General features: G+C 48.8%; 1 protein-coding gene across 9 annotated transcripts in view; it reads left to right on the top strand.

Moving 5' to 3' along the window:
- The window catches only part of LOC137345659 (uncharacterized), a 76,759-nt gene that overhangs the window by 12,103 nt on the left and 37,318 nt on the right, over positions 1 to 27,338 (top strand). The gene's annotated exons all lie outside the window — the stretch shown is intronic.

The raw sequence follows: 27,338 nt of genomic DNA, 5'->3' as shown, positions 1-27,338 counted from the left end.
AATGTTACATCCTGTTATGACAAGGTGCAAAAGGTGTCTCGGGGTCTGTTACTATCTTCATCTGGTCTTATTGTAACAGGGTTTTATTTTTAAACACACTGTATTTTGAGATCCCCCTTTGTGAATCCTTGTTCACAACTTTCCAATTATAAGGCTTTCTGTGGTTTAAAGAAGAAAGATGAAATTTATTAAACCTACCTAACTTAAACTCTAATACAGTTAACACCTACAGATATACGACGTGCCTATGCTTGCATGCACATGCAATACACACATACAAATTGGGACAGAAAAGAGCAGAGGAACAGATAAGTAGAACAGTTTGAGGCAATATCTTGTTACTGTTTCTCGAGCTCGCCGTAGTCCTTGATTGAAGATATGGTCTTGCGTTTCATTGGGGCCCAGTATCCTTCGTAAACCTAGTTCACGTAGGAGATTTTTCTCTGCCTGAGTTTACGTGTCTTCATAAGATTCAGTTCTGTGGGGAAGAGATGGAGGCAGGCAGACAGGAGAGGAGGTAATTCTTGCTTCAGTTCCAGGAAAGATCTTCACTCCATGAGTCACAGAGTTATACAGCACAGAAACAGGCCCTTCGGCCCATCGTATCTGTGCCGGGCATCAAGCACCTAACTATTCTAATCCCATTTTCCAGCACTTGTCCCGTAGCCTTATATGCTATGGCGTTTCAAGTGCTCATCTAAATACTTCTTAAATGTTGTGAGGGTTCCTGCCCACAACTTTTTCTCAGTTGAAATCCTGTTTTCTCCAATTTAGAACTCTCAGTTCAAACCTCTGCAGCCGCCAGTTAGTCATGTAACTAAAACTGCTCTGACCACTTCTTTGTATTGGGGAAGCAACTACTGGATCCCCATTGTTTCAACACCGTCTGGTACTTGGCAAAAATGTCTTTCCAGTCAGGGGCTTGTGATTTTTAAGTTTTAATGTTCATGTGGCAAAATAACGTGTGCCTCAGTCTTGGCAGGTGGGGGGTTTGCCTGACAATACGAACATACGAATTAGGAGCAGGAGTAGGTCACTTCGTTCATAGAGCCTGCTCCGTCATTCAATCAGTTCATGGCTGATCTCGACTCCACATTCCCGCCTAAGCCCGATAACCTTTCAACCTATTGCTGATCAAGAATCTATCTACTTCTGCCTTAAAAATATTCAAAGACTGTGCTTCCACCACCTTTTGAGGAAGAGAGACTCACGACCCTCTGAGAGAAAAGATTTCTCCTCATCTCTGTCTTAAATGGGCGACCCCTTATTTTTAAACAGTGACCCTTAGTTCTAGATTTTCCCACAAGGGGAAACATCCTTTTCACATCCACCCTGTCGAGACCCCTCAGGATCTTATATGTTTCAATCAAGTTGCCTCTTACTCTTCTAAATTCCAGGGGATACACGCCTAGGCTGCCCAACTTTTCCTCATAAGACAACCTGCCCATTCCAGGTACTAGTCTAGTAAACCTTCTCTGAACTGCTTCCAACACATTTACGTCCTTCCTTAAATAAGGAGACCACTACTGTTCACAGTACTCCAGATGTGGTCTCAGCAATGCCCTGTTCAGCTGAAGCATAACTTCCCTACTTTTGTATTCAATTCCCCTTGCAATAAATGATTAAATTCTATGAGCTTTCCTCATTACTTGCTGAACCTACATACTGACCTTTTGTGATTCATGCAGTAGGACACCCAGATCCCTCTGCATCTCAGAGCTCTGCAATCTCTCACCATTTAGATAATATGCTTCTTTTTTATTCTTTCGACAAAATGGACAATTTCACATTTTCTCACAATATACTCCATTTGCCAGATCTTTGCCCACTCCCTTAACCTGTATATATCCCTTTGTATCCTACTTATGCCCTCTTCACAACTTACTTTCCTATCTATCTTTGTGTCATCAGAAAATCTAGCAACATACCTTCAATCTTTTCATCCAAGTCATTTTTAACAGTTGTAAAAAGTTGAAGCCCCAGCATTGATCCCTGTGGCACATCACTCATTACATCTTGCCAATCAGAAAATTACCATTTTATGCTGTTTTGTTTCCTGTTAGCTAGCCAATCTTCTATACATGCCAATATGTTACCCACCCCGCCCCCATCCCACAAACTTTTATTTTCTGCAATAACCTTTGATGTGGCCCCTTATCAAAATGCCTTCTGGAAATCTAAGTACAGTACATCCGCAGGTTCCCCTTTATTCCAGCACGTTACTTCTTCAAAGAACTCCAATACATTGGTTAAATGTGTTTTCCCTTTCACAAAACCATGCTGACTCTGCCTGATTATCTTGAATTTTTCTGTGTCCTGCTATAATGTCTTTAATAATAACTTCTAACATTTTCCCCAAGACAGTTGTTCAGCTAACTGGCTTCTATTTTCATGCTTTCTGTCTCCCTCCCTTTTTAAATAAAGGAGTTACATTCGCTATTTTCCAATCTAATGGAACCTTCCCCGAATCTAGGGAATTTTGGAAAATTAAAACCAACACATCAAATATCTCACTGGTCACTTGTTTTCGGAGCCTGGAATGAAACCCATCTGGACCCGGGAACTTGCCAGCCTGCAGCTCCAACAATTTGTTCAGTACCACTTCCCTGGCGATTGTAATTTTAGAGTCATCGAGTCGTACAGCATAGAAACAGGCCCTTCGGCCCACCGCGTCCATGCCGACCATAATGCCGATCTATACTAATCCCACCTGCCTGCATTAATTCCATATCCCTCTATGCCTTGCTCATTCAAGTACCTGTCCAGATGTCTCTTAAATGTTGCTGCTGTTCCTGCCTCCACCATCTCCTCAGGCAGCTCATTCCAGATACCCACTATTCTTTGTGTGAAAAATTTATCCCTTTGATCCCCTTTAAACCTCCTCCCTCTCACCTTAAATCTATGCCCTCTAGTTTTAATCACCCCTACCATGGGAAAAAGACTCTGGCTATCTACCCTATCTATACCTCTCATAATTTTATATACCTCCACCATGTCCCCCCTCAGCCTCCTTCGCTCCAGGGAAAACCAACCCAGCCTATCCAATCTCTCTTTATAACTCAAGCCCTCCAAACCAGGCAACTTCCTTGTGAATCTTTTCTGCACCCTCTCTAGCTTAGTCACATCTTTCCTGTAGTGCAGCGACCAGAACTGCACACAGCACTCCAAATGCGGCCCAACCAACGTTATGTAGAACTGGAACATGACGTCCCAACTCCTGTACTCAATGCCTCGGCCGATGAAGGCAAGCATGCCATACGCCTTCTTCACCACCCCGTCTACCTGTGTTGCCAATTTTACCTGCCAATATCTTTTCATGTCCTCGCTTTGCTGTTCTAATTTCCTTTTTTACTTCACCCCTGCACTTGCTATACTCCTCTAGGCTTTCTAAGGTATTAAGGTATTATTTTCTTGAGTTCCTCCCTCCCTTCTATGTCTTGATTTACAACTTTTTCTGGGATGTTGATAGTATCCTCGATGGTGAAGACCGATGCAAAATACCTGTTCAGTTCATCTGCCATCTCCTTATTTTCCCTTAGTAATTCCCCAGACCCACTTTCTATTGGACCAATGCTCACTTTGTTAACCTTTTTCTTTTAAATATCTGTGCAAACTCTTACTATCTGCTTTTATATTACTAGCTAACTTTCTCTCGTAATCTAATTTTTCCCTTATCAATCTTTTGAGTCATTCTTTGCTTTTTTAAAATATTTTTTCCAATCTTCTGACCTGCCACCCATCTTTGAGCAATTACATGCTTTTTCTTTAAGTTTGATTTTATCTTTAACTTTTTGATTAACCACGGATGGTGAGTCCTCCCCTTGGAATTTTTCTTTCTCGTTGGAATGTATCTATTCTGTGTATTCTGAAATATCCCCTTATATGTCTGCCACAGCATCTCTATTACCTAGAAAATTCTAACAGGACCTGATAGGGTAGATGCAGGTAGGATGTTCCCGAGGGTGGGGGAGTCCAGAACCAGGGGTTATCCTCTAAGGATAGGGGGTAAACCTTTCAGGACTGAGATAAGAAGAAATTTCTTCTCCCAGCGAGTGGTGAGCCTGTGGAATTCGCTACCACAGAAAGCAGTTGAGGCCAAAACATTGTATGTTTTCAAGAAGGTGTTAGATGTCGGTCTTGGGTCTAAAGGGATCAAAGGGTATGGGTAGACAGGAGGAACAGGTTACTGAGTTGGATGATCAGCCATGATCATAATCAATGGTGGAGCAGGCTCGAAGGGTCGAATGGCCTACTCCTGCTCCTATTTTCTATGTTTCTATTGATCTGTCCTTTAACCTGATTTGCCAGTTCAGTTTAGCTCTGCTTTCATGCCCTCATAATTTGCCATGATTTAAGTTTAAAATATTAGTCTTCGACCCATTCTGCCTCAAAATGAATGTAAAATTGAATCATATTATGATCACTGCTGCCTGGGGGCACCTTCACTATGAGGTCATCAGTTGTGCCTGTGCTGGCATTTTGCTACAGCAATCTTTGTCCAGAGAGTGGCGCTCTAAGCATTCACATTATTAATTTAAAATCGACCAACAAAACAATTTATCCAGTGTTTTGAAGGTAAATTACTAAACCTTGCTTCAACACCTTACATGTTAACATAAGCTTTTATATTGGAAATATTATTGGAAACAGATGTGTTCTTAAATCCACAGTTTTGTCAGTCTGAGTTTAGTTACTTGTGTAATCTTTCTCTGAATACGGGGACTTATCTCCAGAGGTGGCTAATGTACCTGGCATTAGCACAACACCTTCCCAGGGTCAGCTCCTGTGATTGGGATGTTTTGTGCGCTTGTGATGATCTCAGTGAATGTGCAGAATGTCCCTGATTTCAGGTCAGTGCTGAGTTCAGCTTCCTCCCCCCCCCCCCCCCCCCCTACACCCAATCCATTCCCAGCCTGCTGTCTATCACCTCTGAAACATTACCTGCTCACCCTCTCTGCTGTCTGAACCCGAATCCAGTCTTTATCACCTCAACACTCAATCTCCCCAATGCTCCCCCTACCAACCACCCCAATTCCCCACTCCACAAACTACAATGTATCCCAACTGTCACAGTGCAAATCATGAACTGGGAAAAGGCCCAAACACCCTGGAAATCCTAGGACAGCATCATGTGGATCCACCCCTTTCTCCTCTCATTTACATCTGGGAATTAAACATGTAGCAGACACATGGAAGGGGAATTTAGGGACCTGTATCATGTCCAACGATCCCTCCTCCTGTCCATGTCTGATGTACCAGCTGCCAACTCCAGCTCCTGCCCACGGGAACTACAACTGATGAATTGTAACCAGGGGCTAAAACCTGTCTCCAGGTGACATCACAAAGGGAGCCAATCACACAGCAGCCAGCACAGGCCCTGCCCACTGGTGGTATTGCAGGGTCACATGACCAGGCCCTGCTCCAGTCTCACTGGATTGGGAGCACAGGTTACAAGATCAGCCCAATCATATGATGGCCGTGTCCCCAACCCGAGCTCCCGTATAATGACACCACAGGCAGGGAGCCCCATCCACCATCTTCAACATTCACTCCTTCACCACTGATATACAATGGCAGCAGTGTGTACCATCTACAAGATGCACTGCAGAAACTCACCAAGAACTGACTGACCTGCAGTTGCTGGGCTTTTTTACACTCTTTTTTTGCACAATTTGCAATTCTCCAGTCCTCTGGCACCACCCCTGAGTCTAAGGAAGACTGGAAAATTATGGCCAGTGCCTCTACAATTTCCACTGTCACTTCCCTCCGTATTCTTGGATGCATCTGGTCCTGGTGCTTTATCAACTTGAAGTATAGACAGCCTATCTAATACCGCATCCTTATCAATTTAAAATCATTCTAGTTATTATCTCCTCTTTCACAGTGGTCTGGGTAGCACCTTCTTCCTTAGTAAATACAAATGCAAAGTATATATTTAGCACCTCAGCTATTCCCCCTGCCTCCATATATAAATCCTCTTTTTGGTCCCTAAATGGCCCTACTCCTCTCTTCACCACTTTTTTACTATTTAAATGCCTGAAGAAAGCTTTGGGATTCCCTTTTACGTTAGCTGTCAGTCTCTTTTCATACTCCCTCTTTGCTTCTCTTACTTGCTTTTTCACTTCCTCTCCGAACCTTCTGTATTCAGCCTGGTTCTCCATTGTATTCTCCAGCTGACATTTTTTCTTCTTCATCGTAATCTCATCTCTTTTGACATCCAGGGAGCTCTGCATTTAGTTGCTCTCCCTTTCCCCTTTAAGGGAATCTACCTTGATTGTGCCCAAACTATCTATACTTTGAAGGTAGCCTATTGTGCAGCTGCTGTTTTTTCTACCAACCTTTGATTCCAGTTTATTCGGCCCAGATTCATTCTCACCCCATTGAAGTTGGCTTTCCCCCAATTAAGTATTCTTACTCCAGATTGTTCTTTCTCCTTTTCCATAGCCAACCTAAACCTTATGATACCTGATCACTGTTCCCTAAATGTTCTCCAACTGATATTTGATCCACTGGGTCCACCTCACTCCCATGAACCAGGTCCAGCAGTGCCTCCCTTCTAGTTGCAGTGGAAACATACTGCTGTAGAAAATGTTCCTGAACACACTCTAGGAACTATTAGTCCTCTCTGCCCTTTACACTATTAATATCCCATTCAATGTTCAGATATTTACATGCCCCATTACAATGACTCCATAATTCCTGCACCTTCCTGTAATTTCATTGCAGATTTCTTCCTCTGCACCCTTTCCATTAGTTATTGGCCTATAGACTACACTGAGTAATGTAACTGCACCCTTTTTGTTCTTTAGCTTTAGCCAAATAGGTGCAATGATCACAGTCCCCTAAATGTTCTCCGACTGATATTTGATCCACTTGGCCCACCTCACTCCCATGAACCAGGTCTAGCAGAGCCTCGCCTCTTGTTGGAATGGAAGCATTCTGCCAGTCCTGCCCTTCATTAAGCCAGGTCTCTGTTTAGCCACATCATATTTCCACATATCAATCTGCACCTGAACTCACCAGATTAACGACACTCTGATGAATGCACAGTGTGCACATTAACCCTGATTTTACTCTAGGTCTTTCTCCCTGACTCTGACCCCACCTGATATCCCCAGATACAGGAGTGTGAGACAGGGCTTCGAGGGACCTCCCCAGATACAGGAGGTTGAGAGGGTTTAATGCAAACTCCCGATACATGGACTGTAACCTGTGTCAGGAGTAGGACTGACTGTTGACATTAGTGGTGCTTTGTAGATGAGCTTATTTTATCAACTCCCAGGTAACATAAGTTGAACAAACCCTGCCCTTTTTCAAACCTGACAAAATATTTCAGTTAAGAATCAAATGGCAGCAGGTAACTGGGATGAATGTCACATGTGATGGTATCTCTGAGGGCGAATCAGTTCAATAACATTATCTAACCTTGTCCTTCTTTAAACCTCAGCAAGAATTTCAGGTCGGTTCAGGTATGCAGCAGAGAAATGGAATGAATGTCGTGGTTAATTGCAGGTTCAGTGAAGTTCAGAATCACAAACATCATCCAAACAAACCGAGTCAGTTGTTCATTGGTTACTGTAAACAATACCAGGGAAATGTAAACAGAATTTTTATAATACATGAACTGATAGAATCATAGAGACATGTCCGGCACAGTGGCCCAGTGGTTAGCACTGCAGCCTCACAGCTCCAGCGACCCGAGTTCGGTTCTGGGTACTGCCTGTGTGGAGTTTGTAAGTTCTCCCTGTGGGATTTCGCCGGGTGCTCCGGTTTCCTCCCACAGCCAAAGACTTGCAGGTTGATAACGAAATTGGCCATTGTAAATTGCCCCCAGTGTAGATACGTGGTAGGAGAATGGTGGGGATGTGGTAGGGAATATGGGACGAATGTCAGATTAGTATAAATGGGTGGTTGTTGGTCGGCACAGACTCGGTGGGCCGAGGGGCCTGTTTCTATGCTGTATTTATTTATTTTATTTTTTATTTATACAACACTGAAACAGGCCCTTCGGCCCACCGCGCCCATGCCGACCATAATGCCTATCTATACTAATCCCACCTGCCTGCATTAATTCCATATCCCTCTATACCTTGCTGATTCAAGTACCTGTCCAGATGCCTCTTAAATGTTGCTACTGTTCCTGCCTCCACCACCTCCTCAGGCAGCTCATTCCAGATACCCACTATTCTTTGTGTGAAACATTTACCCCTTTGATCCCCTTTAAACCTCCTCCCTCTCACTTTAAATCTATGCCCTCTAGTTTTAGTCACCCCTACCATGGGAAACAGACTCTGGCTATCTACCCTATCTATGCCTCTCATAATTTTATATACCTCTATCATGTCACCTGTCTGCCTCCTTCGCTCCAGGGAAAACAGACCCAGCCTATCTAATCTCTCTTTATATCTCAAGCCCTCCATACCAGGCAACATCCTTGTGAATCTTTTCTGCACCCTCTCTAGCTTAATCACGTCTTCCCAGTGGTGCGCAATTTTTGGCCTGGTCTGACTTTTCTGCACCGCCGCTGAGTCAACAGGTCCTTGATGGCATCCCTTCACTTTGGCAGATGAGTACGTCAGGATGCCCAGCAATTATACACCATCTGCGTGGAGCCATTCCTGTGCCTGCTTTGCAAGAGGTTGGTGGGTTTGGCTCTGCATGGGTCAGGCATGCGGGTCGTCCTCTCGGCTTACATCGATTACGTGCTCCTCATGATCACAGATCCTGTTGACTTACAGGGGATGCTCTCAAGAGGCAAATCCCCGGGGCTGACGGTCGAGTTCTTCAGGGCATTCTGGGATGTCCTGGAGGGCGACAACGTGCCAGTCCTTGGGGGGGGGAAAGCAGGGCAATCGGGGAGATGCCCCTCGCCTGGCGCAAAGTGGTCCTGGCCGTGCTCCCAAAGTGGGGTGATCTCCACTTGTTTAAGAACTGGCGTCCGGTCTCTCTCCTCAGCACGGATTATAAGATCTTTGCCTGGGCTTCATGCTGACTCATATCACCACCCCGACCAGTCCTACATGGTCCTAGGCCGGTCCATCCATGACAACATTGACCTGGTCTGGGACCTGATCCATCATTCCCAGAGGACTTGTCTGTCTGTCTGTCGGCTTTCTCTCCCTCTCTCTCCGTTTACCCTCCTCGCGCTCTTTTCCATTTCCCCCCCCCCCCCACCAAATCGCTCTCTCCGATTTCCGCCCCCTCGCTCTCGCCGATTTCCCCCCCCCGCCCCCGCTCTCGTCGATTCCCCCCCCCCCAGCTCTATTTGATTTCCCCACTCTGTTCCCCCTCCCCCCCCGTCTCTATTTCTTTGTTCCCCACCCCCCACCGTGTTCCACCCACCACCACCCCCGACAATTACACTGAGCAGGAGCGCTCAACACTGCAGCATTGACATTAACCTTATCTAACCTTGTCCTTCTTTAAACCTGAGCAAGAATTTCACATTAATTCAGGTATGCAGCAGAGAAATGGAATGAATGAATGTCGTGGTTAATTGCAGGTTCAGTGAAGTTCAGAATGTCATACATCAAACACACCCAGTCAGTCGTTCATCGATTACTGTAAACAATACCAGGGAAATGTCAACAGAATTTTTATAATACATGAGCTGATAGAATCATAGAGTCGTACAGCATAGAAACAGGCCCTTCGGCCCACCGTGTCCGTGCCGACCATAATGCCTATCATTACTAATCCCACCTGCCTGCATTAATTCCATATCCCTCCATGTCTTACTCATTCAAATACCTGTTCAGATGCCTCTTAAATGTTGCTACTGTTCCTGCCTCCACCACCTCCTCTGGCAGTTCATTCCAGATACCCACTATTCTTTGTGTGAAAAATTTAACCCCTTTGATCCCCTTTAAACCTCCTCCCTCTCACCTTAAATCTATGCCCTCTCGTTTTAGTCACCCCTACTATGGGAAACAGACTCTGGCTATCTACCTTATCTATGCCTCTCATAATTTTATACCTCTATCATGTCCCCTCTCAGCCTCCTTCGCTCCAGGGAACACAGTCCCAGCCTTTCCAATCTTTCTTGATAACTCAAGCCCTCCATACCAGGCAACATCCTTGTGAATCTTTTCTCCACCCTCTCTACCTTAATCACATCTTTCCAGTAGTGCAGCGACCGGAACTACACACGTTACCCCACATGCGGCCTAACCAACATGATGTACAACTGTGACATGACATCCCAACTCTTGTACCCAGTGCCTCGGCCGATGAAGGCAAGCATGCCATACGCCTTCTTCACCACCCTGTCTACCTGTGTTGCCACTTTCAGGGAACTATGTACTTGCACCCCAAGGTCTCTCTGCTCAACAACACTTCCCAGGGCCCAGCCTTTCACTGTATATGTCCTGCCCAGGTTTAACTTCCCAAAATGCATCACTTCACACTTGTCTGCGTTAAATTCCATTTGCCAATTTCTTGCCGTCTTTCCCAGTTTATCTATATCCTGTTGTAACCTCAGACAACCTTCTTCACTGTCCACTATACCATCAATTTTGGTGTCATCTGTAAACTTACTAATCATGTCCCCTACATTCACATCCAAGTCATTAATATATTTGACAAACAACAGAGGGCCCAGCACCGATCGCTGCAGCACACCACTGGTCACCGGCCTCCAATCTGAAAAACAACCCTCCACTACCATCCTCTGCTTCCAATCAACAAATCAATTTTGAATCCAGTTGGCTAGCTCACCCTGGATCCCATGTGTTCGAACCTTTTGGACCAGCCTACCACGCAGGTCCTTGTCAATGGCCTTGCTACAGTCCATGTAGACAACATCCACCGCCCTGCCCTCGTCAATCCTCTTGGTCACCTCCTAAAAAAACTCAGTCAAATTCATGAGACATGATTTCCCACGCACAAAGCCATGCTGACTATCCCTAACTATACCTAACTATCCATGACTATACCTTGCCTTTCCAAATGCACATAAATCCTGTCTCTCAGAATCCCTTCCAATAACTTTCCCACCACTGATGTAAAGTTCACCGGCCTATAGTTCCCTGGCATATCCCTGCTGCCCTTCTTAAATAAAGGCACAATATTAGCTATCCTCTAGTCTTCCGGTACCTCATCCGTGGCTAACGATGAGACATAAATCTCTGCCAGGGCCCCAGCAACCTCCTCCCTTGCTTCCAAAAGCATCCTCGGATACACCTGGTCAGGCCCTGGAGATTTATCCATCCTAATGCGCTTCAAATCATTGTCCCATCCACCACTGACTGCTCTTCACTTCCCCATGCAAGTTACTCACTGCTTCCCTGATAGAGATACAGACACTGACTCATTCTGAGTATAGATCCAAAGACAATGAAACTGCTGGGAAATGGTCCGTGCCAATAATCACTCGGTGTTTATGTAGAATTTTGTGATGAGTGCGAGAGAGTGGTCTACCCAGATACAGGAATGTGAGGGAAGGGTTAGACAGACTTCTCCATGTACAAGAATGTGACAGAGGGGTTTACTGGGGTGTCCCCAGGTACAGGAGAGGGACAGAGGATTTAGAGTGGCAGCCCCAGATACTGGAGTGAGAGACAGCAGTTAGAGAGATCTCTGCAGATACAGGAGTGTGAGTGAGGGGTTCGTGGGTCCTCACCAGATACAGCGGAGTGGGAGAGGTGTTAGAGGGGTCTCCAAAGATACAGGAAATGTGTTAAAGGTATCTTACAGAAACAGGCGTGTGAGAGAAGGGTTAGAGTGACCACCCCAGAAAGAGGAGTGTGAGAGACGGATTATAGATTCCTGCCCAGAAACAGGAGAGTGACTGAGGGGTTAGAGGGTCCTCCCCAGGTACAGGAGTGGGAGACGGGGCCTCCGACCCGAGTTTCTGTCCAACAACACCGCAGGCAGGAAGCACAGTCTCCAAATATTGCCCTTTATAAATGTTACATCTTAACCTCTTAATGTGAGGTCCCACTGTTCAATGTCCCTCACCTCCCAATGTCTCCACATATTTTTCTTCTCCATTGTAACTGGGAACTAAGCATTTTCCAGATTCATAGAAGAGGAATATCGGGCCTTGTGTCACATCCAATGATTCCTCCTCCTGTCATTGTCTGATGTAAAGCTGGACATTGTCCCTGCTCTCCTGATCATTATATATACACTAACCATCTGTCAGATCAGCAGGATGCATGGGGCCAGCTTCCACAAGAAGATAAATGACATTCCCCACCTCCTCCATTAACCTCAGGGTGTCGTCACTCTCTCCAATTGTCTGTCCAACATTTCGATCTGGATGAGACAGAAGTTTCTCCAGATAAATGTCGGCCAACTGACTCCGTCCTCTTTGACTCGCACAAACACGAACACAATCCCTGCCCCTGGAATGGTTGATGGGACAGTGAAGAAGGAGCTTTACTCTGTACCTAACCCGGGCTGTACCTGCTCTGGAAGGATTAACAGACCGCTCCACACTCCCAAGCCCCCTCAACACCCGCAGTGAGGGGCGTCTCGGGGGCTTCGGCTACTCCTCCACCCGTCGATCCATCCCCAGAGCCGGCCACACAGACAACCAGAGCCCCCTCCTCCGCCGGCAGGGAAGCACCCTGACTGGAGGTGACCATGTTCCAGACTCTGAATAGATCCCAGTAAAAGTCAGGTAACTCCCTTCGAGAGGCATGGCTAATGTTTGCTACCGGGAGCTGTCTGTCATCTTGAAGGCTGGCGGAAAAAATACATCGCCAGTGCACATCATCTGGGAGGACGATCGACGTACAGGTGTCTCTGTAGGGTCCAAAGGCGCGGAGTCACAGTCTGGTTCCAGACCAGCAGCTGAGCACTCTCCACAATCAGGAGACGCAAGACTGTGGTAGAGACCCAGTGTTTCCTCTTGCCCCAGCAGAAATAGACGAGCTTCTTCTGCATGTTGGTGAAAAATGCAGGGGGCAGTACCAAAGTGACCAACCGGTACCACAGGATTGAGGACACCAGCTGATTTAATACCAGTACCCAACACCTGAAGGAAAGCACTCTGAGCAGTCCTGTCCAGTGCCCTAGCAGAGCTGGGAGTTTCACCTCCAACTCCAGCCAGTTTCTGGTCAGGCTTCCTCAACGGGGCTCAGGTGGACTCCCAGATAGAGGAAGTGCGTGGTTAACTCCTCCGGCAGGGAATCCACCCACCACTGACGCACCAGGAGTCTGGAATATTTCTCCCAATTGCTCCTCAGAGAGGATGCGGCAGAAATGGTTTGATAGTACTCGGGCATCCTCTGCAAGTCAATGGGATCTGTGACCATGAGGAGCACGTAATCGATGTAAGCCGAGAGGACGACCCGCATGCCTGACCCATGCAGAGCCAAACCCACCAACCTCTTACAAAGCAGGCACAGGAATGGCTCCACGCAGATGGTGTATAATTGGTGGGCATCCCTGACGTACTCATCTGCCAAAGTGAAGGGATGCCAACAAGGACCCGCTGACTCAGCGGCAGCATAGAAAAATCAGACCCACAACAAATTGCAGCCCGAGTCTGAACGTGCGCAGAATCCCGAAGAAATATTTGTGATCCACCTTGCCGAGTCCCTTCTCCTGATCAAAGGGGAGAAAGGTGACTGACAAACCAGTCCACTGAGAAAGATGCATCATGTCCAGGACCAGGTGGATTTTGTCCTGGATGGACCGGTCCGGGGGCAAAGATCTTATAGTCTGTGCTGAGGAGGGAGACCGGACACCAGTTCTCAAGCAGGTGGAGATCACCCCTCTTCAGCCCTGCAGCATGAGAGGGGCATCACCCCGGTCACCAGGGTTTCCCCCAGGATCTGTACATAATGGTCCCCCCAGGATTTCCCAGAACCCCCTGAGGAAGTCTATGGTCAGCCTGTCAAGCTCTGCAGATTTTCCTGATGAGAGCTGCTGGAGGGCGCTGGTCAGCTCTGCCAGCGTTAGCAGAGCCTCCAGTCGAACAGCACCCTCCGGGCTGACCTTTGGCAGGCCCTCTCAGAAAACTCTGCAGGCATCCTCTGGGCAGATCCAGAGAGAACAATGTGCTGTAATAAGTATGGACCAAAAAGCCCATTCCCTCCGGATCTGTGACGGAGGTTCCATCATCAGCCAGCAGCTTGACCATGACACCAACTGCATGGAGGCCATCGAGACACACGAAACATATGCCTACAAAATGTAGAGGTTGTCAATTCAGGAACCTCCTCCTCCAGACCTGCAGCTGAAGGTACTGGAGTCGGGATCGAGATTCCACCAGACGTTCACCAAGGCGAGGGTGCTGATCAGTTCCCTCAACTTCTCCAAGGCAGTTACAGCAAGTGTTAGATGAAGTAATGCTCATTCTACACGTCCCCATCAACGACTCTTCAAAACATAGATTTTTATGAAAGAACAGGATTCTGCTGCATTGCCGCCTGCACATGGAGTGTTAGATTCCCTGTACACTTTTCCATCAAACACTCACAGGGCAGCTACAGCTCTGATTGGTTGGTGAATTTGGAGCATTTCCTGTCTACAATCAGGTGAAACAGCTGCACCTGTGCAGACTGGTGGGAGTTGAAACATTTACAACATGCAAGTGTGGAACTGATTCCATCCATTGCAGAGAAACAGGATCTGCGAGTTATTTTGGAGAGGTGGGTGTTGGAGCACTGAAGAACTGTTTTGCTTGGACTGTTGGGGGAGGGAGGAGATGCGGAATATCCAGGGGTGGGACACAAGATTCTCTAGAGAGCCCCCGTATTTGCTCTCGTGCTTTCCTCCATCTGGAACAAATGGAGCACCCTCCCCACCCCAACCGCATGGCTCAGGACAGCTGGAGCCACCTGGGTGAAGAAAGTCTTTGTCACAACAGCAGAAAGTGGAAAGAACCGGACAGCTCCAGCCGACCAGATTTCCAGGGTGAGCTAGCAAATTCGATACAAAATTGGCTTGGTGATCGGAGGCAGAGGGTGGTAGTGGAGGGTTGTTTTTCAGATTGGAGGGTGGTGACCAGTGGTGTGCTGCAGGGATCGATGCTGTGCCCTCTGTTGTTTGTCATATCAATTAATGACTTGGATGTGAATGTAGGGGACATGATTAGTAAGTTTACAGATGACACCAAAATTGGTGGGACAGTGGACAGTCAAGAAGGTTGTCTGAGGTTACAACAGGATATGGATAAACTGGGAAAGTGGGCAAGGGATTGGCAAATGGAATTTAATGCAGACAAGTGCGAAGTGATGCATTTTGGGAAGTTAAACCTGGGCAAGATATGTGCAGTGAATGGCAGGGCCCTGGGAAGTGTTGTTGAGCAGAGAGTCCTTGGGGCACAAGTACATAGTTCCCTGAAAGTGGCAACACAGGTAGACAGGATGGTGAAGAAGGCGTATGGCATGCTTGCCTTCATCGGCCGAGGCATTGAGTACAAGAGTTGGGATGTCATGTTAAGTTGTACATAACGTTGGTTAGGCCACATTTGGAGTACTGTGTGCAGTTCTGGTTGCCGCACTGGAGGGAAGAAGTGATTAAGCTAGAGAGGGTGCAGAAAAGATTCACAAGGATGTTGCCTGGTATGGAGGGCTTGAGTTGTAAAGAGAGATTGGAAAGGCTGGGTCTTTTTTCCCTGGAGCGAAGTAGTCTGAGAGGGGACATGATAGAGGTATATAAAATTATGAGAGGCATACATAGGTTAGATAGCCAGAGTCGGTTGCCCATGGTAGGGGTGACTAAAACTAGAGGGCAAAGATTTAAGGTGAGAGGGAGGAAGTTTAAAGGGGATCAAAGGGGTAAATTTTTCACATAAAGAATAGTGGGAATCTGGAATGAGCTGCCAGAGGAGGTGGTGGAAGCAGGAACAGCAGCAACATTTAAGAGGCATCTGGACAGGTACTTGAATGAGCAAGGCACAGAAGGATATGGAATGAATGCAGGCTGGTGGGATTAGTATAGAAAGGCATTATGGTCAGCATGGACACAGTGGGTCAAAAGCCCTGTTTCTATGCTGTCCGACTCTATGAGCCTGTGACCCGGGCAAAGAATTCCCCACCGCCCCCCACTGGAAGATTGAGCTTTTTGTACTATTTCCAGTCGGGTGCTCCAACCACCTGTTCAAGAGGAACATCCTTGCAGTCTTTCTCTCCCTTCCACGACTCAGCCACCTATCCTCTCCTTTTCCATTTCCTTTCCACCCCTATCTCCTCTACACCCACCCCCCATCATATCCTTTAACGTTTTAAAAAATCTGCTATTTGCTTTGTTTCTCGGGTGGGTCTGGCTCTGCTGTGCAGAAGGGCGGGAAAAAGAGTGGAAGGGCTATAGTCATAGGGGATTCGATTGTAAGGGGAGTAGATAGGCGGTTCTGTGGTCGAAAATGAGACTCCCGAATGGTCTGTTGCCTCCCAGGTGCACGGGTCAGGGATGTCTCAGATCGGCTGCAGAACATTCTGAAGGGGGAGGGTGAACAGCCAGTTGTCGTTGTGCACATAGGCACCAATGATATAGGTAAAAAAACGGGATGAGGTCCTACAAGCAGAATTTAGGGAGTTAGGAGCCAAGTTAAAAAGTAGGACCTCAGAGGTAGTAATCTCAGGATTGCGACCAGTGCCACGTGCTAGTCAGAGTAAAAATGAAAAAATAGTCAGGATGAATGCGTGGCTTGAGAGATGGTGCAGGAGGGAGGGGTTCAGATTTTTGGGACATTGGGACCGGTTCTGGGGGAGGTGGGACTATTACAAATTGGACGGTCTACACTTGGGTCGGACTGGAACCAATGTTCTTGGGGGTGCTTTTGCTAACGCTGTTGGGGAGGATTTAAACTAATGTGGCAGGGGGATGGGAACCAAATGAGGAGGTCAGTGGACAGTAAGGAGGTAGTAACTAAAGCCTGTAAGGAACTAGAGAATGAAGTCAGCGTGACTAAGAGGAAGAGTAGGCAGGGAGCAGATGATGAATGCAAAGGGACTGGTGGTCTGAGGTGCATTTGTTTTAATGCAAGAAGTGTAGTAGGTAAGGCAGATGAACTTAGGGCTTGGATTAGTACCTGGGAGTATGATGTTATTGCTATTACTGAGACTTGGTTGAGGGAAGGGCATGATTGGCAACTAAATATCCCAGGATATCGATGCTTCAGGCGGGATAGAGAGGGAGGTAAAAGGGGTGGAGGAGTTGCATTACTGGTCAAAGAGGATATCACAGCTGTGCTGAAGGAGGGCACTATGGAGGACTCGAGCAGTGAGGCAATATGGGCAGAACTCAGAAATAGGAAGGGTGCGGTAACAATGTTGGGGCTGTACTACAGGCCTCCCAACAGCGAGCGTGAGATAGAGGTACAAATATGTAAACAGATTATGGAAAGATGTAGGAGCAACAGGGTGGTGGTGATAGGAGATTTTAATTTTCCCAACATTGACTGGGATTCACTTAGTGTTAGAGGTCTAGATGGAGCAGAATTTGTAAGGAGCATCCAGGAGGGTTTTCTCGAGCAGTATGTAAATAGTCCAACTCGGGAAGGGGCCATACTGGACCTGGTGTTGGGAAATGAGCCCGGCCAGGTTGTTGAAGTTTCAGTAATGGACTACTTTGGGAATAGTGATCACAATTCCGTAAGTTTTAGAATACTCATGGACAAAGACGAGAGTGGTCCTAAAGGAAGAGTGCTAAATTGGGGGAAGGCCAACTATACCAAAATTTGGCAGGAGCTGGGGAATGTAGATTGGGAGCAGCTGTTTGAAGGTAAATCCACATTTGAAATTTGGGAGGCTTTTAAAGAGAGGTTGATTAGCGTGCAGGAGAGACATGTTCCTGTGAAAATGAGGGATAGAAATGGCAAGATTAGGGAACCATGGATGACAGGTGAAATTGTGAGACTAGCTAAGAGGAAAAAGGAAGCATACATAAGGTCCAGGCGGCTGAAGAAAGACACAGCTTTGGTCCTACATTCCCGATATTCTTCCAATCTGAAACGAGGTATTAAGAGAGTTAAAAGGGGTCATGAAATATCTTTAGCAAACAGGGTTAAGGAAAATCCCAAAGCCTTTTATTCATATATAAGGAGCAAGAGGGTAACGAGAGAAAGGATTGGCCCACTCAAGGACAAAGGAGGAAAATTATGCGTGGAGTCAGAGAAAATGGGTGAGATTCTAAACTAGTTCTTTGCATCGGTATTCACCGAGGAGAGGGACATGACGGATGTTGAGGTTCGGGACAGATGTTTGATTACTCTTGGTCAAGTCGGCATAAGGAGTGAGGAAGTGTTGGGTATTCTAAAAGGCATTAAGGTGGACAAGTCCCCAGGTCCGGATGGGATCTATCCCAGGTTACTAAGGGAAGCGAGAGAGGAAATAGCTGGGGCCTTAACAGATATCTTTGCAGCATCCTTAAACACGGGTGAGGTCCCGGAGGACTGGAGAATTGCTAATGTTGTCCCCTTGTTTAAGAAGGATAGCAGGGATAATCCAGGTAATTATAGACCGGTGAGCCTGACATCAGTGGTAGGGAAGCTGCTGGAGAAGATACTGAGGGATAGGATCTATTCCCATTTGGAAGAAAATGGGCTTATCAGTGATAGGCAACATGGTTTTGTGCAGGGAAGGTCATGTCTTACCAACTTAATAGAATTCTTTGAGGAAGTGACAAAGTTGATTGATGAGGGAAGGGCTGTAGATGTCACGTACATGGACTTCAGTAAGGCGTTTGATAAGGTTCCCCATGGTAGGTTGATGGAGAAAGTGAAGTCGCATGGGGTCCAGGGTGTACTAGCTGGATGGATAAAGAACTGGCTGGGCAACAGGAGACAGAGAGTAGCAGTGGAAGGGAGTTTCTCAAAATGGAGACATGTGACCAGTGGTGTTCCACAGGGATCCGTGCTGGGACGACTGTTGTTTGTGATATACATAAATGATTTGGAGGAAAGTATAGGTGGTCTGATTAGCAAGTTTGCAGACGACACTAAGATTGGTGGAGTAGCAGATAGTGAAGGGGACTGTCAGGGAATACAGCAGAACGTAGATAGATTGGAGAGTTGGGCAGATGGAGTTCAATCCGGGCAAATGCGAGGTGATGCATTTTGGATGATCCAATTCAAGAGTGAACTATACAATAAATGGAAAAGTCCTGGGGAAAATTGATGGACAGAGAGATTTGGGTGTTCAGGTCCATTGTTCCCTGAAGGTGGCAACGCAGGTCAATAGAGTGGTCAAGAAGGCATACGGCATGCTTTCCTTCATCAAACGAGGTATTGAGGACAAGAGTTGGCAGGTCATGTTACAGTTGTATAAGACTTTGGTTCGGCCACATTTGGAATACTGCGTGCAGTTCTGGTCGCCACATTACCAAAAGGATGTAGATGCTTTGGAGAGGGTGCAGAGGAGGTTCACCAGGATGTTGCCTGGTATGGAGGGCGCTAGCTATGAAGAGACGTTGAGTAGATTCGGATTATTTTCATTAGAAAGACGGAGGTTGAGGGGGGACGTGATTGAGGTGTATAAAATCATGAGAGATATAGACAGGGTGGATAGCAAGAAGCTTTTTTCCCCCAGAGTGGGGGATTCAATTACTGGGGGTCACCTTTCAAAGTGAGAGGGGAAAAGTTTAGGGGGGATATGCATGGAAAGTTCTTTACGCAGAGGGTGATGGGTGCCTGGAACGCGTTGCCAGCGGAGGTGGTAGACGCGGGCACGATAGCGTCTTTTAAGATGTATCTAGACAGATACATGAATGGGCAGGAAGCAAAGAGATACAGACCCTTAGAAAATAGGCGACATGTTTAGATGGAGGATCTGGATCGGCGCAGGCTTGGAGGGCCGAAGGGCCTGTTCCTGTGCTGTAATTTTCTTTGTTCTTTTCTTCGACCCCATTGCAAGCCCCTCTTTACTGGTGACGGGGCCTTCTCACACATATGCTGCTGCTGCTGCAGCTGCACCTGTTGCCCTGTCACCATTTACGCTATTAACATCAAAGCATGGGGTCGAGAGCTACGTCCACCCCAATAAGTCAATAGAGGCACGTGTAAAAGCAATGGCTGAGGTTGTCGGTCCGTCGGCCATTGTTGCTGTCTTGAAAATATATGGGAGACCATGTTACTCCTGAATAGCGATTGGGCGGTGTTCCTGGCCCTGAGCAAGGGTCACTGTGGGTGGGACCTTTCTGGCAGTGGACTCCCTCGAGGCCACTGAGCAGCAGGTCACCTTGTCAAATGTCCCTTCATTCATGGTGAACTCCTCCTTCCACACTTGCACCATCTGGGGGAGATAAAGACAGGGCTTACCCCAGTCCCATTCGGTCTTCGGGAGAACTGCCTCCGGCATGTATACTCCTTCCGCTGCCAACTCTTTATGCAGCTGGCGCGGGAGGAAGTCACGGAAGGTCAATTTGATGTGGGGTTCCAGGGAGTGGCCTACCGTTTCCTCTGGACCTCGAGTGGGACGCGGTGTCACGCCTCTAAGGGGGTGGGACATGTTCGTAAGAGCGACCTCAACCTCCAGGCTGCTAACTTTACCTCGGCGGCACAGAGTGGAGCTGCTGCACCTCCCCCAATTCCCCCGACACCTGCAACAGCAGCCACTCGGGTGGTTCTGGAGGCCGTGGTTTTCACAGCCTCCGATAGGGATGGGGAGACCCGTCCAGGTGGAAGGAAGGCACGGTGCAAGTCAAAACACCCAAAGGTGCGCCACCTGGACACAAAACAACAACCTGAGCCAGGCCCGAGACAGGGGAGCCCACCTGTCCTGTGGCTGAGCTTGGGCCCAAGGGATCTGGGCAGGTCGCCAACACAGCCAAGCCTCAGTGGAGAAGTTGTGGGAACTGATCAGCTCCGTCAACTTGGTGGACGTCTGGCGCAATCTGCATCCCGACTCCAGCGCTTTCACCTGGAGGTCAGGAGGAGGAGGGTCCCAAATCGGCCGCCTCTGCACTTTGTCTCGCTGGCCTCCCTGCGGTTGGTGCCGTGCTCGGATCACTGCCTGGTGTGGGCGGAGCTCACTCCACTCTGCACACAAGCAGGGTCCTTATACTGGCACTTAACAACCGGCCCCTGGAGGACAAGTGATTTCCGCACTCAGTCTGTCGATTCTGGGCCGACTGGAGAAGGAAGCAGGGGGGCTTCCCCTCCTTGAGGCAGTGGTGGGGTGTGGGCAAGACTCAAATCCGTGTCTTCAGTCAGGAGTAGGCAAAGCGGGTCGAAAAGAGGTGGGAAGCTGGGATCAGGCTCCTGGAGAGGGTGGTACTCGACTTGAAGTCCTGTCTCAGTCAGGCCGTCATGGTCCCAGCCCTGTTGGAGGGGTACAAAGAGAGGAAGGACACGCTGAGGGACTTACAGCTCGTCGGGTCCAGAGGCAAGTACGTGAGGTCGCGGAACCAGACCTTGGAGATCAGGACCGCGCCTCACCCTTCATTGACATGTTGGAAAATGGCGGGGCGTCTGGAAGCAGCTCGTTGAGCTGCTGGCCGACAACGGATATTCCGATATGAATCCAAAGGGAATGGGCCTCTTGGTCCATACCTATTACATCACGTTGTTCTCTCTGGATCCGTCCTTTGAGGACGCATGCAGAGTTTTATTTAGAGATTCAGCACTGAAACAGGCCCTTCGGCCCACCGAGTCTGTGCCGACCAACAACCACCCAAATCTTTGGCTGTGGGAGGAAACCGGAGCACCCAGCGAAAACCCACGTGGTCACAGGGAGAACTTGCAAACTCCATACAGGCAGTACCCAGAATCGAACCCGGGTCCCTGGAGCTGTGAGGCTGTGGTGCTAACCACTGCACCGCCTTTGTGGGAGGACCTGCTGAAGATCAGCCCGGAGGACACCAAAATATTGGAGGCTCCATCTGCATTGGCGGAACTGACCGGCGACCTTCACCTGCTCTCGAGGGGCAAATCCCCGGGGCTGACCGTTGAGTTGCTCAGGGCATTCTGGGACGTCCTGGGGTGTGACTACGCTCCGGTCCTTGGGCGGTGTGAGGGGAAAGCACAGCAATCGGGGAGATGCCCCTCTCATGGCGCAGTGTGGTCATCGTCCTGCTGTCAAAATAGGGTGATTTCCGCTTGCTTAAGAACTGGCGTCCGGTCTCCCTCCTCAGCACAGATTATAAGATCTTTGCCTGGGCTGTGTCTACTCACCTCGGTTCCGTGCTGACTCATATGATCCACGCTGACCAGTCCTACACGGTCCCGGGCCGGTCCATCCAGGACAACATCGACCTGGTCTGGGACCTGATCCGTCATTCCTAGAGGACTTGTCTCTCTCCCTGATTTCCCCCCCCTCGCGCGCTCTCCCCGATTTACCCCCCCCCTCGCGCGCTCTCCCCGATTTACCCCCCCCTCGCGCGCTCTCCCCGATTTACCCCCCCCCCTCGCGCGCTCTCCCCGATTTACCCCCCCCCCTCGCGCGCTCTCCCCGATTTACCCCCCCCCTCGCGCGCTCTCCCCGATTTACCCCCCCCCTCGCGCGCTCTCCCCGATTTACCCCCCCCCTCGCGCGCTCTCCCCGATTTACCCCCCCCCTCGCGCGCTCTCCCCGATTTACCCCCCCCCCTCGCGCGCTCTCCCCGATTTACCCCCCCCTCGCGCGCTCTCCCCGATTTACCCCCCCCCGCGCGCTCTCCCCGATTTACCCCCCCTCGCCCGCGCTCCCCGATTTACCCCCCTCGCCCGCGCTCCCCGATTTACCCCCCTCGCCCGCGCTCCCCGATTTACCCCCCTCGCCCGCGCTCCCCGATTTACCCCCCCTCGCCCGCTCTCCCCGATTTACCCCCCCCTCGCCCGCTCTCCCCGATTTACCCCCCCCTCGCCCGCTCTCCCCGATTTACCCCCCCCTCGCCCGCTCTCCCCGATTTACCCCCCCTCGCCCGCTCTCCCCGATTTACCCCCCCCCTCGCCCGCTCTCCCCGATTTACCCCCCCCCTCGCCCGATTTACCCCCCCTTGCCCGCTCTCCCCGATTTACCCCACCCCCTCGCGCGCTCTCCCTCTCTGTTTTCCCCACCCATGTTCCACCCACCACCACCCCCGACAATTACACTGAGCAGGAGCGCTCAACACTGCAGCATTGACATTAACCTGATCTAACCTTGTCCTTCTTTAAACCTGAGCAAGAATTTCACATTAATTCAGGTATGCAGCAGAGAAATGGAATGAATGAATGTCGTGGTTAATTGCAGGTTCAGTGAAGTTCAGAATCTCATTCATCAAACACACCCAGTCAGTCGTTCATCGATTACTGGAAACAATACCAGGGAAATGTCAACAGAATTTTTACAATACTTGAGCTGATAGAATCATAGAGCCGTAGAGTCGTACAGCATAGAAACAGGCCCTTCGGCCCACCGTGTCCATGCCGACCATAATGCCAATCTATACTAATTCCACCTGCCTGCATTAATTCCATATCCCTCTATGCCTTACTCATTCAAGTACCTATCCAGATGTCTCTTAAATGTTGCTACTGTTCCCGCCTCCACCACCTCCTCTGGCAGCTCATTCCAAATACCCACTATTCTTTGTGTGAAACATTTACCCCTTTGATCCCCTTTAAACCTCCTCCCTCTCACCTTAAATCTATGCCCTCCAGCTTTAGTCACCCCTACCATGGGAAACAGACTCTGGTTATCTAACCTATGTATGCCTCTCATAATTTTATATACCTCTATCATGTCCCCTCTCAGACTCCTTCACTCCAGGGAAAATAGACCCAGCCTTTCCAATCTCTCTTTATAACTCAAGCCCTCCAAACCAGGCAACATCCTTGTGAATATTTTCTGCTCCCACTCTGCCTTAATCATATCTTTTCTGCAGTGCGGGAACCAGAACTGCACACATTACTCCAAATGCGGCCTAACCAATGTTATGTACAACTTAACATGACATCCCAACTCTTGTACTCAATGCCTCGGCCGACGAAGGCAAGCATGCCATACACCTTCTTCACCACCCTGTCTACCTGTCTTGCCACTTTCAGGGAACTATGTACTTTCACCACAAGGTCTATCTGCTGAACAACACTCCCCAGGGCCCTGCCTTTCACTGAAGATGTCCTGCTCAGGTTCAACTTCCCAAAATACATCACTTTGCACTTGTCTGCATTAAATTCCATTTGCCAATCCCTTTCCCAGTTTATATATATCCTGTTGTAACCTCAGACAACCTTCTTCACTATCCACTATACCACCAATTTTGGTGTCATCTGTAAACTTACTAATCATGTCCCCTGCATTCACATCCAAGTCATTAATATATATGACAAACAACAGAGGGCCCAGCACCGATCCCTGCAGCACACCACTGGTCACCGGCCTCCAATCTGAAAAACAACCCTCCACGACCACCCTCTGCCTCCCATCACCAAGACAATTTTATATCCAATTTGCTCGCTCACCCTGGATCCCTGGTCGGCTGGAGCCATCCAGTTCGTTCCACTTTCTGCTGTTGTGACAAAGACTTTCTTCACCCAGGTAGCTCCAGCTGTCCTGAGCCATGCAGTTGGGGTGGGGAAGGTGCTCCATTTGTGCCAGATGGAGGAAAACACAAGAGCAAATACAGAGACTCCCTATAGAATCTTTGTGCCCCACCCCTGGATATTCCGGCATCTCCTCCCTCCCCCAACAGTCCAAGCAAAACAGTTCTCCAGTGCTCCAACACCCACCTCTCCAAAATAACTCACAGATCCTGTTTCTCTGCAATGGTAGAATCAGTTCCACATTTGTATGTTGTAAATGTTTCAGCTCTCTCCAATCTCAGCTCCCACCAGTCTGCACAGGGGCAGCTGTTTCACCTGATTGCAGACAGGAAATGCTCCAAATGCACCAACCAATCAGAGCTACAGCTGCCCTGTGAGTGTTTGATGGGAAAGTGCAGAGGGAGTCTTGCACTCCATGTGCAGACGGCAATGCAGCAGAACCCTGTTCTTAAATAAAAATCTATGTTTTGAAGAGTCACTGATGGGGACATGTACAATGAGCATTACTTCATCTAACACTTGCTGCAACTGCCTTGGAGAGGTTGAGGGAACTGATCAGCACCCTCGCCTTGGTGAACGTCTGGTGGAATCTCGATCCCGACTCCAGTGCCTTCAGCTGCAGGTCTGGAGGAGGAGGCTCCTGAATTGACCACCTCTACATTTTGTAGGCATATGTTTCATGTGTCTCGATGACCTCCATGCAGTTGGTGCCATGGTCAGAGCTGCTGACAACGGATCCTCCATCACAGATCTGGAGGGAATGGGCGTTTTGGTCCATACTTATTCCAGCACATAATTCTCTCCGAATCTAACCAGCGAGGATGCGTGCAGAGCTTTCTGAGAGGGCCTGCTGAAGGTCAGCCTGGATGCTCTGCTAACATTGGCAGAGCTGAACAGCACCCTCCACCAGCTCTCCAAGGGAAACTCTACAGAACTTGACAGGCTGACCCTGGGCTTCCTCAGGGGGATCTGGGAAATCTTGGGGGGACCATTTTGTACAGATCCTGGGGGAAAGCCTGGTGATTGGGGTGATGTCGCTCTCATGGTGCTGGGCTGAAGAGGGGTGATCTCCACCTGCTTGAGAACTGGTGTCCGGTCTCCCTCCTCAGCACGGATTATAAGCTCTTTGCCCGGGCTAGGTCGACTCGCCTGGGCTCCCTGCTGGCCCATATGATCCAACCCGACCTGTCCTACACAGTCCTGGGTCGGTCCATCCAGGACAACATCCACCTGGTCCTGGACATGATCCATCTTTCCAAGAGGACTGGTTTGTCAGTCGCCTTTCTCCCCTTCGATCAGGTGAAGGGACTCGACAGGGTGGATCAAGAATATTTTTTCGGGATTCTGCGCAAGTTCGGACTCGGACTGCAGTTTGTGGCCGGGTCTGAATTTTCTACACTGCCGCTGCTGAGTTAACGGGTCTTTGATGGCATCCCTTCACTTTGGCTGATGAGTACGTCAGGGATGCCCAGCAATTACACACCATCTGCGTGGAGCCATTCCTGTGCCTGCTTTGCAAGAGGTTGGTGGGTTTGGCTCCGCATGGGTCAGTCATGCGGGTCGTCCTCTCGGCTTCCATCGATTACGTGCTCCTCATGATCACAGATCCTGTTGACTTACAGGGGATGCTCTCAAGAGGCAAATCCCCGGGGCTGACCGTTGAGTTCCTCAGGGCATTCTGGGACATCCTGGGGGGCGACTACGTGCCAGTCCTTGGGGGTTGGGGGGAGGGGGGGTGGAGTGGATGCTGGGCAATCGTGGAGATGACCCTCATGTGGTGCAGTGTGGTCATCGCCCTGCTCCCAAAGTGGGGTGATCTCCACTTGCTTAAGAACTGGCATCCGGTCTCTCCTCAGCACGGATTATAAGATCTTTGCCCAGGCTATATCTATTCGCCTGGGCTCCGTGCTGACTCATATCACCACCCCGACCAGTCCTACATGGTCCCGGGCCGGTCCTTTCATGACAACATTGACCTGGTCTGGGACCAGATCAATCATTCCCAGAGGACTTGTCTGTCTGTCAGCTTTCTCTCACTCTCTCTCCGTTTCGTCCTTCTCTCTCCGTTTCGTCCTTCTCTCTCCGTTTCGCCCTCGCGCTCTCTGTTTCCCCCCCTCGCGCTCTGATTTCCCCCCATTCGCGCTCTCTGATTTCCCCCCACTCGCTCTCTGATTTCCCCACTCTGTTCCCCCCTCTCTGTTCCCCCTCCCCCCCCCCCCGTCTCTATTTCTCTGTTCCCCCCCCATGTTCCACCCACCACCACCCCCGACAATTACACTGAGCAGGAGCGCTCAACACTGCAGCATTGACATTAACCTTATCTAACCTTGTCCTTCTTTAAACCTGAGCAAGAATTTCACATTAATTCAGGTATGCAGCAGAGAAATGGAATGAATAAATGTCGTGGTTAATTGCAGGTTCAGTGAAGTTCAGAATCACATACATCAAACACACCCAGTCAGTCGTTCATCGATTACTGTAAACAATACCAGGGAAATGTCAACAGAATTTTTATCATACATGAGCTGACCGAATCATAGAGTCGTACAGCATAGAAACAGGCCCTTCGGCCCACCGTGTCCTTGCCAACCATAATGCCAATCTATACTAATCCCACCTGCCTGCATTAATTCCATATCCCTCGATGCCTTACTCATTCAAGTACCTATCCAGATGCCTCTTAAATGTTGCTACTGTTCCTGCCTCCACCACCTCCTCTGGCAGCTCATTCCAAATACCCACTATTCTTTGTGTGAAACATTTACCCCTTTGATCCCCTTTAAACCTCCTCCCTCTCACCTTAATTCTATGCCCTCTAGTTTTAGTCACCCCTAGCATGGGAAACAGACTCTGGCTATCTACCCTCTCTATGACTCTCATAATTTTATATACCTCTATCATGTCCCCTCTCAGCCGCCTTTGGCTCCAGGGATAACAA

Source organism: Heterodontus francisci, chromosome 29 (assembly GCF_036365525.1).
Source record: "Heterodontus francisci isolate sHetFra1 chromosome 29, sHetFra1.hap1, whole genome shotgun sequence".
NCBI lineage: Eukaryota > Metazoa > Chordata > Chondrichthyes > Heterodontiformes > Heterodontidae > Heterodontus > Heterodontus francisci.
This window is presented reverse-complemented; position numbering and strand designations above follow the sequence as displayed.